This window comes from Otolemur garnettii, unplaced genomic scaffold (genome assembly GCF_000181295.1).
Source record: "Otolemur garnettii isolate 467f Iridium unplaced genomic scaffold, OtoGar3 scaffold00140, whole genome shotgun sequence".
Taxonomy (NCBI): Eukaryota; Metazoa; Chordata; class Mammalia; order Primates; family Galagidae; genus Otolemur; species Otolemur garnettii.
In genome coordinates, this window is record NW_003852535.1 from 1,765,611 (window position 1) to 1,780,060 (window position 14,450).

Genomic DNA, 14,450 nt, shown 5'->3' on the forward strand with positions numbered 1-14,450 from the left:
ATGGGGAGGGGGAGGAAGGAGCCCCAGGTCCCGCCCATTAGCTCCGTGCCACGTCCTTCCCCCTTTTCTCCACCTCCCATTGGCTGATTCCAAATCTCGCGAGCCCCTGGTCGGGGTGCCGTGGCAACCGCACCTGTTTTGCTCTTACGGGGCTGCTCGCGGAAGTCCTGCGGTTGGAAAGGCGAGGAGCAGGGTGTCCAGCGCTGGGGATTCCAGCGCTCGTGAACCCCCACACCTCGCAGGTTGGCTCCGCAAGAACTGAGTTAGACACTCCGGCTCCCTGACTACGCGCCCCACTCGCAGTTCCCCCAGTGAACCGTCCTCTTTCCACCGGCTCAGAATTCCCAGAAGCCTCGGAGGCTCTGGGTCTTGCACTTCTCTCTCCCGCTTCCCTGACACACACTCCTCTCATCCCCTCATCTTTTATCCTGCTTTGGAGAGGGAGAGACAGGAAAGAGGTAGCTGGGGAAGCTGAGGAGTAGAGAATCCAAGGCGGGGTGGTGAACCGGGAAAGAAAAATAGGAAAAGAGAGGAGCCCATGGAGAAAGTCTGACGGCAGCGAAAGGCCTGACCTCGGGCAAACGGGGCTGGGATGGGAGAGGGGCACAAGCGGTGGAGGACAAAGGTGACATATAACTTGTGGTGGCGAAGAGAGTTCTCCAAAGAGGCTGGAACTGTGGCAGGGCAAGAGTTCATAAAGAGGAAGCTGAGGAAGGCTAGGTGCTGTGGTTCACGCCTGTAATCCCAGCACTTGGGAGGCCGAGGTGGGTGGATTGCCTGAGCTCACAAGACCAGCCTGAGGAAAAGGGAGACCTCCTCTCTAAAAAACAGCCGGGCGTTGTGGCGGACACCTGTAGTCCCAGCTACTCGTAGGCTGAAGCAAAAGGATCGCTTGAACCCAAGAGTTTGAGATTGCTGTGAGCTATGACGCCACGGCAACTCTACCCAGGGCGACCAAGTGAGACTCTGTCTCAAAAAAAAAGAGGAAGTTGAGGCCCTGTGGCCACTTGCATTTTTGAGGAAATGAAATCGGAAATTCCCTATGTGGGGAGGAGGGAATTGTGGGGGAATTAAAAAACCCAAATACTTCCGCTTTCCTCTCAGGGTCCCCATCAGTTACCATTTTTTGCTCTGACCTATGCCCTACACTTCCTTACCAGTTCCTGGCTGTTCCATTGGGCTCATTCCCCCGCCATCATCCCTGGCCACACATAGACCCCCTTGGCTGTCCAGGTTGGTGAGAATCTTCAGTAGGTGATGTCAGAGCTTTGGGGACTATGATTGTTATGTAACCAGTATCAGAACACCAAAGTGTGGGAGGGGGTTGGGGCTCTTGGAAAGATCTAAAATGAACCTGGAAACTTGAAGCCTTCTTGTCCAATTTTCTGACTTTTGGGAGTTGCAGAAGCCTGGAGGGCTGGGAGCCTGTATCAGGGAAGAAGGCAGGCTGGCATGGGAAGGGGACAGAGGCAGGAACTCGAATATAAGAACAAATAGTATATTAGAAGAGCAAGTCAGGTGGGATCCAGAGAGAATAAGGTGGGAGGTTTGGTCACTCATCCCTTGTAGGATCTGGCCTCTGTATATCCGGATGGTATAGTTTGATTGCCTTTCCCTCTTGCTCCCTAACCATTGAAGGACAGGTGACTAATTATCAGCCCTGCCTGAAATCTATTAACTTTCTTTTTATCGATCATGGTAAATCACAGAAGGCATCAAGACTTTTTTTTTTTTTTTTTGCATTTTCCAAAAGAGGATATTGAGGCTCCTAGGCAGGGACTATCACCAGGGGCTCTGTGCCAATTGATGACCAGGAGCCTTCAGGGGGTCCACTCCAGACTTCCTGGGTCAGCCTTAGAAGCCAAAGGATTTAGCTCCTACACAGTGCTATGAGGGATCCACCCCGGAGATGCAATTTTGGGGTGGGTTTAGGGAAGAGCCCAGGGTGGGGGTGGGGGAAGGATCCTGAATGAGGTGGTTGTTCAGTGGTCTGAATGAGACTGCTCTAGGCCCCAGCAGCAGTCACACTGAGCCACCATGGTTTTCACATCTCCCCAGAGCCTTGTGTGCTGGGAAAACCCAGCCCTAGAAAACTGAAAACAAAATGTTCTGGGTTATTTATAAATGAAACCCGGACCCTGTTGTTATGTATGGCCACTTGACTTTCTCCACAGAGCTTGGAGGACTAGAAGAGCTTTATCTCACTCTAGTGAAGCTCAAATGGCCAGCAATTAGTTCTTCCAGTTTTTGTGGAGTTGGCACCCATGTCCCAGGCAGCTTCCTTATCTTGTGCCTCTGATTGTGAAAATGTCCTAATATTCTTTGTTTTTTGAGTAGGACAGTTTCTGTTTGGTAGGAAAGTTTTATAAAATGCGAATGAACCATTTCACTTTTGGTTTCTCTGCTGTTTCACTTTCTGCCTGTCTGTCTGGGTCCAGGGCAGATTGTGGGAGGTTTCAATTTTCCTTTTGTCGCAGAAACTATGCTCATCCCCCACTTCGAGTGTTTTTTTTTCCTTCATTCACAAACACATTGGTTCAATTCCCTACAAATCCAGCCTTGAGGTGCCCCTAGGTCTCCTTAGAGACTACCAGCAAAAAGGGGTCTCTTGCAGCCTTCCCTTCCCCGGAAGCTCAGCGATGTCATGGCCTAGTCTAGGAAAGTGTCCACAAAGTCCCTAAAGACAATTTTTTTAAAAAAGTAATAAAGAGGAAGTTTTTCTCCAAATATGGCAGAAGAATCGGGCTGGGAAAAGCCAAAAACACATAAGTTTCTCTCTGGGATGAGGAGTGGTTCATTCTTTCCACTGAGAAGTTTTGGATATAAGCACAGATTTTGTTCTTACAGTCATAAGACTGCAACAGATCCATTTAGCCAAAAACAAGGTTAAAAACTGAAGAACTCTGTTCGTTTACATGCCGGGATCTCCAGCATTGGCCAATAAGGCATCTTCTCCACACTGCAAGGCCTTGTAGCAAACAGCAGCAGCCATGACCTTGGACTCAGCCTCTGGGGAGAGTTTTGGGGTTCCAGAGACCTATGGGACATCTGACAGCTGGGACATTGCCCAGCTTGAAGGTGACAGTGTCAGGATCTTAGCTGCTTTCAAATCCCACTCAAAAAAGCCTGGGGTCCTGGGGTATCCAGTGACTTCCTTGAAGTAGCTCAGGCTGAGTGAGAAGCTGGGCCTCTGGAATTTGAGTACAGTGCTCTTACCACCTGCTAATCTTTTGAAGGTACTAAGTCAGGCAGGTAGAAAAGCAGAGGAAAAGAGTTTTCAGAGCCTCTTTCCTAGGTGCAGGCTGGTGTGAACTCTACCCTGAACCTCTCTACCCCCATCTCTACCCTGCAGCCTGAGAGATAGGCTTACCCATTTCCAGGACAATGCTTGCAGAGCTGAGTTTTAGAGGCCTCTGAGTGCTTTTGGTAGAAACTATAGTTAATCTGTCAGGCTTCTAAATGTGTGTCTCTGTGGCAGCAGCTTTTGGCTCCACCTTGTAGAAACTATTGAAGCAGGACCTGCAGCTGAACACAGGGCTTAGTGTTTACATTATACTCCATCCCAGCCCTCTCTTGGCCTGAGCTTTGCTGTAGATAGATTGTGTACAGGAACCCCATAGGAAGTGGTTTCTTATTTGGCACAAGAGCATTCTGCCTTCTACAGTGATGACATCAGAGGTTTCTTCAGACTGCTAGAATCCCCTTACCCTAAACTAATGAAGTGCTGAGTGTAACCCTGATATCCCCAGCCTCAGCAGCCTGAGAATACAAATGAGGTGCACAGATGTTGCCTGAGTGACCATGCTTTTAGCCCTACTTGTATGTGGGCCACAGGCCTGCTCAGGTCCCCTGTAGGCATTTCCAAGGGTCTCTGGGCTGTTTCTTGGGTGTGCACAGGAATGAGTCTGCCCATGTTTTGCTCCAGCTGCCTCTCCCTGGCCCTACCCTCGCCTCCAAGATACTCCATGCTGGGGGCTGCCCAGAGCCTCACAGTCTGAAGACCAGAGGGTAATTCTGCCCACAACTCAGCCACCAGGACACATAGCCCAGCTCCTCTAGCCTTTGCACTGACACTTACTTCCTCCTTTTCCCCCAAATCACGGTCTCTGTGTAGGTTTCTTGGGATGGTCCATGGTGGTTCATATAGCTGTTCCCAGCCTACCTGCTCTGCTCACAGTCTCTCTCCCTGCCCTTTTGGGACAGCTGAGACATTCCTCTGACCTGAATTTTTATTATTATTTTTTTTGGTAGAGACAGAATCTCACTTTATCACCCTCTATAGAGTACCGTAGTGTCATAACTCACAGCAACCTCCAACTCCTGGGCTTAGGCGATTCTCTTGCCTCAGCTTCCCGAGTAGCTGGGACTACAGGTGCCCACCACAACGTCTGGCTATTTTTTTGTTGCACTTTGGCCAGGGCTGGGTTTGAACCTGCCACCCTTGGTATATGAGGCCAGCGCCCTACCCACTGAGCCACAGATGCCACCCCTGAATCTTTATCTTAAGTACAGAAAATTGTGAAGGGTAATCTAAAAGAGGACCAGAAGCCAGGGCCCTCCACCGAGACCCACGGCTGCTCAAGCTCCATGCTTGCTCTCAGAAGTACATGTTGGGGGCTCAGAGCCTATGGCTCAAGTGGCTAAGGCGCCAGCCACGTACACCTAAGGTGGCAGGTTCGAATCCAGCCCAGACCCACCAAACAACAATGACAGCTGCAACCAAAAAAAATAGCCGGGCATTGTGGCAGGTGCCTGTGGTCCCAGCTACTTGGGAGACTGAGGCAGGAGACTCGCTTGAGCCCAGGAGTTGGAGGTTGCTGTGAGCTGTGAAGCCACAGCACTCTACCCAGGGGGATAGCTTGAGGCTCTGTCTCAAAAAAAAAAAAAAAGAAGTACATGTTGGGGACAAGAATGCAGCAGGGCCCTTCTCAATAGGAGGCAGGCCTCCATCTCCTGCTTATCTGGCCTGGCCCTCTGCTACTTGGTTCCATGTGCTCTCCTGGAAACACTTCTCTTGCCCTTTGGTCATTGTGGCAGAATTTCCTGGTGTACCCAAGATCCCCTACTCTGGTGTACATCTCCAGTATAACCCTGGGAGTGTGACTGATGGATGTGTGACTGTGATGGACTGTGTTAGCATAGTCTACCTAGGGAGATTGTCCCCGTGGGCTAAGCTGCTTACACATGTTCCTTGAAAGCAGAGAATTTTCCCCAGCTGGTCAGTTGCAGAAAAGGAAGTCAGAGATTCAAAACACAGAAGAATTTCATGTGTCATTGTTGGCTTGAAGATGGAGCAGACCACCTGGAAAGGAATGGCCTGAGAGGGCTCCCAGCAGACCACCAGCAAGGAAATGGGGACCTCTGTCCCAAGTCCCACAGCTGCAAGGAACTGGATTCTGCACCCATAGAATGAGCTTGGAAGCAGATTTCTCTGCAGCTCCTCAAGGTGAGAAGCCTGGCTGACAGCTTACATTCAGCATCTGAGACTCAGACAGTCCAGGCACACTACACCCAGAATTCTGACCCACAAAACTGGGAGGTTTTTTTTTTTTTTTGAGACAGAGTTTCACTGGTGGCCCTGGGTAGAGTGCTGTGGTGTCATAGCTCACAGTAATCTCAAACTCCTGGACTTGAGCAATCCTCTTGCCTAAGCTTCCCAAGTAGTAGTAAGCACCACTACACTGGCTAGTTTTTTTTTTTTTTTTTTAGTAGAAATGGAGTCTTGCTCCTGCTCGGGCTAGTCTAGAACTCCTGAGCTTAAGTAATTCACCTGCTGCAGCCTCCCAGAGTACTAGGATTACAGGCATGAGCCACCCCACCTGGGCAGAACTGGGAGCTGTTAAAGGCGAGGGAGTTGCTTTAAGCCATGGGGTTTGTGGCACTTTGTTTTATGGCAACAGAGGACAACTATAGCAGTGGATTTGACTTTGTTCAGTCTACAAAGCCCTTGATAGGCCACATCTGGCTGCCATCAGACATGGGATGGAGAAGGAAAGGAAATAGAACCTTAAGTGACCACAGAGTACCACAGAAGTGAACACAGTGTGACCCGGCTTGACACACACAGAGTATGTGTTCATATTGTAGTTTACTTGGAGGTGATTTTGTTCTCTGGGGGACATTAAGAAATGTCTGGAGACATTCATTGTTGGTAGTCACAACTTTGGGGACTGCTGCTGGCATCTAGAGTGGGTAGAGAGGCCAGTGATGCTGCAATTGGTCCTAAAGTACACAGGACAGTCTCCACAACAGGAGAGCACCCAGATTTCAAGTCCTCCTGACTGTGTGATACTTAGCAAGTCAACTAAGGCTTTTGAGACCAGCTAGAAAACAGGACATTAGCAAAGCATCCACCTCACAGATTCATGGTTTGATGTGCAGAGTGTGGGGGACAGCAAAGTCCACTTAGCAGAGTGATGTGGGGAATGTCTATGGGGCTATCCCTGCACCATGGGAACTGGGGCAGTATTTATTTATTTATTTATTTATTTTTGAGACAGAGCCTCAAGCTATTGCCCTGGGTAGAGTGCCATGGCATCACAGCTCACAGCAATCTCTCTGGGCTTAAGTGATTTTCCTGCCTCAGCCTCCCAAGTAGCTGGGACTACAGGTGCCCGCCACAATACCTGGCTATTTTTTGGTTGTAGTTGTCATTGTTGTTTGGCAGGCCCGAGCTGGATTTGAACCCGCCAGCTCTAGTGTATGTGGCTGGCGCCTTAGCCGCTTGAGCTACAGGCACCTACCTATTTATTTTCTATATTGTCCAAATTTTATATAATGGACATAGTTGATGTTTTTTAATTGGGGAAAAGGGAGGAAGGTGATGAGGGACATTCTACAAAATAACAAACCTGTACTTTCAAAAATATCAAGGTCTTGAAAAACAATGAAAGGCTGAGGATGGTTCTAGATTAAAGAAAACTGAAGAGACCCAACCAGTGGAGTGAGATGATCAGTGACATTTCAAAGTGCACTGCACGTCAGATAATAGCATTGCAGCCCTGTGGCCAGGCCTGCATTCGCTAACAGTGTTGTGGTTGCCTAAGAGATGCCATTTTTCTTAGCAGATACATGTTGAAATATTTAAGGATGAAGGGTTGTGGCTGATATAACTTACTCTCCAATGCTTCAGAAAAAAGTGTGTGCGTGTGTGTGTGGTGCACATGTGAGAAGGAAGCAAATACAGCAAGATATGAACTATTGATGATCCATAAGGGTGCTGTTTGTACTTTCCTTGTGGATTTTCTGAAGATTTCATAATTATCAGAAACAACAAGGCCTATGCTCTGGTTGTGGAGCAGAGTGAGACCTTGTGGACTCCGTGTGGTCCGGTCCCACATTCACTACCCTGTGACCTGGCAGCCTCCCTTCTAGAGAGTCACTGTGCTCTAGAATCTGCGAGGTACAATGCTCAAGGTAGCATTGCTCCTAATAACTCCCCAAAGGGTGAGAACCAAAGTTCACTTACAGTTAAACAGAAAAATAGGGGGGCACCTGTGGCTTAGTGGGTAGGGCGCTGGCCCCATACACCAAGAATGGCGGGTTCAAACCTGGCCCCTGCCAAACTGCAACAACAAAAAAATAGCCAGGCATTGTCGAGGGCACCTGTAGTCCCAGCTACTCAGGAGGCTGAGGCAGGAGAATTGCCTAAGCCCAGGAGCTGAAGGTTGCTGTGAGCTGTGACATCACATCACTCTACCCAGGGTGACAGCTTGAGACTATCTCCAAGAAAGAGAAAAAAAGAAACTGACAGAGAAAGGCAGAAAGTGGTTAACAATGTCAGGATTGATGGGACAGGGTGAGACCTGAAAGGACACATTTGGGGGCCCTGCAGGTTGTCATACAGGGACTTGTTGTAGGATTATGTGAATACACATTATACATTTATGTTTTATACATGCAGCAGTGGTAAGGGTCCCACCAGGACTCTACTTTGAGAGAGGCAAGCGCCGAACACCTGGGACCTGCCACCATGTGCAGAGCACAAGAATTCAGGCCACACTCTTAGCCTAGGGAAGCGTCCAGGCTGGGAACAGCTCCCTCCAGTGGTCTAAAGGCCAGGCCAGGAGGTGTACTGGGGAGGAAGCTGCAAGGGAAAACTTGGAGTGCACAGGGGATTGGCACGGCACCTCCCCCAGGTCGGGAGATATGTGCAGGATGCCCCCTGGGCTTAGCCTCAGGGAGTAAGGCTTGTAGCAGAGTTAGCAACCCTGGGCTGGGCCTCCATGCCCTCCTTCTCCTTTCAGGACCTTTGTCCCTGGTAGTCCTTCTTCCTCTAGTGTTCCAGACCTATTTGTGGGCATCACCTCAGCAAATGCTGAGCTCATATTCGCCTCTCCCAGGGAGTCTTTCCTCATCAAGGCCTCCCAGCCCTGGCCACTCCTTCCCCCACTGGCCCTTTCATTGATTTGCACATACTCTGAGGATGCCTGGTCAGCTACCTCAGCATCACTGTCTCACATGTGTGTGGTGCTGATGGTGGTGATGAAGACAGCAGTTGGCATTTTACTGAGGGCCTCACTCTGACCCTTCCCTAAGCAACTTCATTCACACATACAGTCAGTCCTTCAATGTGCATTTATTTTTATTTTTATTTTTATTTTTGAGACAGGAGCCTCAAGCTGTCCCCCTGGATAGAGTGCCGTGGCATCTCAGCTCACAGCAACCTCCAACTCCTGGGCTCAAGCAAGTCTCCTGCCTCAGCCTCCCAAGTAGCTGGGACTACAGGCGCCCACCACAACGCCTGGCTATTTTTTGGTTGCAGCCATCATTGTTGTTTGACGGGCCCAGGCTGTATTCGAACCCGCCACCTTGGGTGTACATGGCTGGCGCCTTAGCCACTTGAGCCACAGGTGCCGAGCCTCAATGTGCATTTATTAAACACATCTTCTATAGTAGTCTGAGGTTACAGGAAACAAAAAGTCAGTGGCCATCACTCCTGGGGGTTCACAGGTTGGTGGGGGAAATAGCCAGCTATTAGTGATGGGGTGTTCTGGGGTGCAAACAGAGGCTGTAGAGCATCATAGGAGCCAGCTGACTCCAGGGGACACAGGCAGGTGTCTGGGAAGAAGTGGCCCTCTCAAGAGGGCCCAGGAGGGGGCAGGGATAAGACCTAGGCTGGGGAAGATGTACATAGGCCCAGGGCCTACTGGGAAAAGGCTACAGGTCAGTGGAGGCCAAGGATCTAAGTCAGAGGAAACTGGGTTTGTACATGGTTTTCAAGAGCTGTCTGAGGCCTTGTGGGACCACAGTGGTCCATAGAGACAGATGGAGAAGGAACCCCGGAGCAGGGGTGGCTGCTGTCTGCCACCCTTTTCTACCCCAAGCCAGTGCTCCCAGAGGGTCAGAGTCCAGTGCCTCATCACCCTGCCAGTGTATCCTGAATATCTACCATGCTGGTGGGGGTGGGGAACCATGCCAGGGAGGATGAGTAAGTTGTGGACTTTGCTCTCAAGTAGTCTGAGACCAGCAAAGGGATAAGATAAGCACCCCTCAACTCTTCATGGAGTGAGATAAGGTACTGGCAGGGGAAGAAGGTCCTGTGGGGCCACAGGAGGTCCGAACTGGGTCTTGGTAGGGTTAGATGGTGGCCCAGGTATCAGGATGAGCAATGACAGTGTGAGCAAAGCCACCCACTGAGGGAGGGATAACGTCTTAGGACCAGAGGCTAGTCCTCAGAGGGAAAAGATCCAACTTGCTCTGTGACTTTAGTAAATGCATACTCTCTCTGAAACTGTGTCCTCATCTCCCAAACTGGTCATGACATTACCTTGCAAGGTTGCCCAGAGGATTTCAGGTAATAGATACAAGTGCCCAGCACACTAGAAAGGGCTCAATAGCCAATTGCTGATATTAAGCAATTTGGACTTTATTCCTAAGTTTGTGTTTCTAATTTATTTATTTATTTAGGGACAGTCTCATTTTGTCCCCTTTCTACCCTTCGTAGAGTGCCATGGCGTCAAAGCTTACAGCAACCTCAAACTCTTGGGCTTAAGGGATTCTCTTGCCTCAGCCTCCCAAGTAGCTGGGACTACAGGCACCCACCACAACACCTGGCTGTTTTTTTCTTTTTTTAGAGAGTCTCACTCTTCCTCCGGCTGGTCTTAAACCCATGAGCTCAGGCAGTCCACTTGCCTTGGCCTCCTAGAGTGCTAGTACGTGTTTCTAATTTAAAAGTTTTATTTTGGGGGGGCGCCTGTGGTTCAGTGAGTAGGGCGCCAGCCCCATATACTGAGGGTGGCGGGTTCAAATCCGGCCCCAGCCAAAACTGCAACAACAACAAAAAAATAGCCAAGCGTTGTGGCACGCGCCTATAGTCCCAGCTACTTGGGAGGCTGAGGCAGGAGAATCGCCTAAGCCCAGGAGTTGGAAGTTGCTGTAAGCTGTGACTCCCCAGCACTCTACCAAGGGCAATAAAGTGAGACTCTGTCTTTAAAAAAAAAAAAAAAAAAGTTTTATTTTTTGGCTGGGTACAGTGTCTCACACCTGTAATCCCAGCACACTGGGAAGCCGAGGCGAGTGGATTGCCTGAGCTGACAGGTTTGAGACCAGCCTGAGCCAGAGTGAGACCCTGTCTCTAAAAAAAAAAAAAAAAGAAAGAAAGAAAAGAAAGGAAAGAAAGAAAAAATAGCTTAGGCCAGGTGCGGTGGCTCATGCCTGTAATCTTACCACTCTGGGAGGCCAAGGATTGCCTGAGCTCACAGGTTCAAGATCAGCCAGAGGATAAGTGAGACCCCATCTCTAAAAGTAGCTAGGCAATGTGGTGGGCACCTGTAGTCCCAGCTACTTGGGAGGCTGAGGCAAGAGAATGCTTGAGCCCAAGAGTTTGAGGTTGCTATGAGCTATGACATGACTCTACCCAGGGTAACAAAGTGAGACTCTGTCTCAAAAAAATAAATAAAAATTTTATTTTTTAGCAGAAAACTTTTTTTTGAGACAGAATCCCACTCCGCTACCCTGGATAGAGTGCTTTGACATCATCATAGCTCACAGCAACCTCAAATTCCTGGGCTCAAATGATTCTCTTGCTTCAACATCTTAGGTACCTGGGACTCTAGATGCTCTACCACCACACCAGTCTAGTTTTTCTATTTTTAGTAGAGAGATGGGATCTTGCTCTTGCTCAGGCTGGTCTTGAACTCCTGAGCTCAAACAATCCACCTGCTTTGGCCTCCCAGAGTGCTAGGATTGCAGGCGTGAGGTGAGCCACCATGCCTGGCCCCAAAACTTTTTATTCCAATGAAACTTTCCAGCTTAGTGCCCATAGCACAGTGGTTATGGCACCAGCCACATACACCAATGGTGGCAGGTTCGAACCTGGCCTGGGCCAGCTTAAACAACAATGACAAGTGCAACAAAAAATAGCCAGATGTTGTGGTAGGCGCCTGTAGTCCCAGCTACTTGGGAGGCTGAGGCAAAAGAATTACTTAAGCCCAAGAGTTTGAGGTTGCTGTAAGCTGTGACGCCATGGCACTCTACCAGGGACTCTGTCTCAAAACAAACAAACAAACAAACAAACAAAAAAACAAAAAATGGGTGGCGCCTGTGGCTCAAAGGAGTAGGCTCCAGGTCCTGTATACTGGAGGTGGGGGTTCAAACCCACCCCTGGCCAAAAACTGCAGAAAAAAGCTTCCCCAGAACCCCATCGTGTAAGAAACAGAGGGAAGTGAGGGAAGTGAGGTTGTTTAGGGGGAGGTCAGGATGGGGCAGGCTTGCCTGTTCCTGGGTCCCCTTTCGAATCCTGGGGGTAGAAGAGCTGCGCCACAACTACAGCTGGGCTAGGGAAGCTGGGGGGTCAGGGCTGTGCCAGGGAAATGAGACTAGACAAGAGAGGAGAAGAGGCAAGTGAAGGGGAATCTGGCTCAGGTCTCCTGTCCTTGGTGGGGGGCCGTAGCATAAAGACTACAGCCCAGGCACTTGGCTCCACCTTGGCCACCCTGCTTGTTGGTAGGTGCTTCCTTGCGGTGGAAGACAGAGGGTCAGGATTGCTCAGCAAACATGTACGGTGCACTCACCGGGGCTCAGCCTGGGCTGGGAAGGACAGAGACAAAACATAGCACAGCAATGTGGCTTGGTGGGTGTAGTGTGCAAGGGCAGCACAGGGTGCTAAGGGTGCCTGGGTGAGCTCTTAGAATCAAGTGAGCTGCAAAAAGGCTTCTTAGAGGCAGCAAATTCTTGGGCAGAGCTTGAAATGGTCACTAAGAATGAATCTGGCAAATGATCTGGGAAGAGTGTGCCATTTGAGGGCTTAGCATGGGTAAAATAGAGGTACACCACAGGGCAGGCTAAAGCAGTCAAACTCATGAAAGCAGAAATGGGAAAGTGGGGATGAGATGAAGCTAGGCCTTGAGTGCTGCACTGGGGTAACAAATTCTTCACTGACCACCAGAGAACCTAGCCCCACCCCTGCCCCTGTAGGTGCTGGTGGCTGGCATTGAGGCGAACATACCTGTGACCTATGTAATTGGCAGCCAGAGGGGAGATGAGAGCACTGGCTGTCAATTCATAGGTCAGAGCCCTGTGCACTCGGTCTTGGCAGCCCGCTGACAGCCTACCTCCACCCTTTGCCATCCTGGGCCTGGGAGTACCCTCAAGGAGATCCTTGCTGGTCTTCTGGGGGTTGGCTGCCTCTCCTCCTTCGTGGGTACTGGTCCCCACCCCAGATAACAGCAGCCCCACTGGAACCAGTGGGCACTTCCACATGGAGTTGCTGTTACAGGGGGTGGGAGCCAATTGAAAGCTTGGGCCCTGCCTACCCTGCATGTCTCTTGGGCCCCCTGGGTCCTCATGGCCCTGGGTCCAAGGTCTTTTTATTGAGGCTCCTTATCATCTGGGGCCCACACCTGGCACCCATGATGCCAGCACTTCTTCCTGGGTGAAGTCCAGGTTCAACCCCAAATCTGCCTCATAAAGCCAGGAGTGCCTCAGGTTTATGACTCCTGAGTAGCCTTTGCCCGATTTGACACTCCCACGCCCTCCATTCCCAAGTTCTTTTATTTCCTTGTTTCTTTCCCAACCAGACTGGGCTTCAGTTTTAGGTTTGGCCACTGTGGCCTCCACCCTCTGCCCTTTGCCCAGCCTCCCTCCTATAGCCATGGGACAGCAAAGGACAGCTGGGCATCTCTTAGTCTCTAGGGATTTGCAAATTCCCAGTTTCATGAGGATGGCCCCATACAGAAAGCTGGAAACAGGACTGAGAGAGGGAGTACAGACGGAGGGGCTGAGGGAGAAAAAGATGAGACAAGCAGGCAGAGAGCAGGAAGGGAACAGAGAAAATGGCCACAGAGAATGGCAAGGTGAAGAAAAAGGGACAGCAGGGAACTTGCAAAGATGCTGATACACAAACCTGCTGGCAGCACATTAAAAGCAGCACAAGCAGCCACCTGTCTGGAGGAATATTTAGTACCTCAGTGGCTCAAAAGCCAGTAGGGGCCTGGAATCAGGGTGACCTTGAGCCAGTAGCTTAGCTTCTCTGAATCATTGTAGGTTCCTCATATGCGAATCAGGACTTGTGAGGCTGTCCTGCCCACTGGCCTGGACTGGTGGGAGCTGCCTGCCCACTCTTAGACCCTGGGGTCTGTCTCCACTGTGGGGAAAGGCAGGAGCTGCTGAGTGGGATCCCTCAGAAGGCCCAGGGCTCCAGGGAGCAGACCTTTCTCCTGTAAAGTATGTTCTCATCCCCTCCCAGATAGGGTTCAATAACAAGTGCCAGTGTCCATCCAGCAGAGACCCAATAGCATTTTGAGAGACTCCAAAGCTTCTGGAGAAAAGAGAGCTTTTAGAATAAACCTGGGTGGTATTCCCTTTGCCAGTAGTGGAAACAGGCCTAGAAAGGCTGGGGAGGCTGCCTTGGTCACGAAGCAGGGCTCGGGTTCTGTGCTGACCTGACAACCTCCCTAAAGTGGTGTCCTCCCTCTTGAAATGCAGTCAAGACGCGTTTGAGCAACCCAGGCAGGAATCTTTCTGCTTCCAGGGATAGACTTGCAAAAGAAGACACCACAGCTGGTGACCACCCTCCACTCCTAGCCCACCCACCCCTCCCACAGAGGCCTGAGTAAGATCAGTCTCCTGCATTGTGGGGTCCAAGTGCCTGGCCTGGTAGAGGCAGCGTCCAATCAGGAATCCTGGTTCCACAAAGCAAGGCAGTTCAGAGAGCTAATTCTCCTCCAGCTGCCTCCCCCCCAAGTGGAAACTGAGGCACAGAGTAGGAAAGAACTTGCCCAGGATCACCCAGTGGCTGTTGAGACCCCTTCTCTCTTCCTCAGAAGGGCTGGTGACCTGCATAAAAGTACCTGGACCAGGAGCGTCCTGGGGCAGAGAGGCTGCAGGAGTCCTACCTCAGTGAAATCTCTTACCTGGGTGCCTGGCAGGCCCTTGGGGCACACGGAAGTGGGGACGCCCTCAGCCCAGCGCCTTTTGAGCTTGGCCCAGCCCCTGGTGGCAGTTAATGA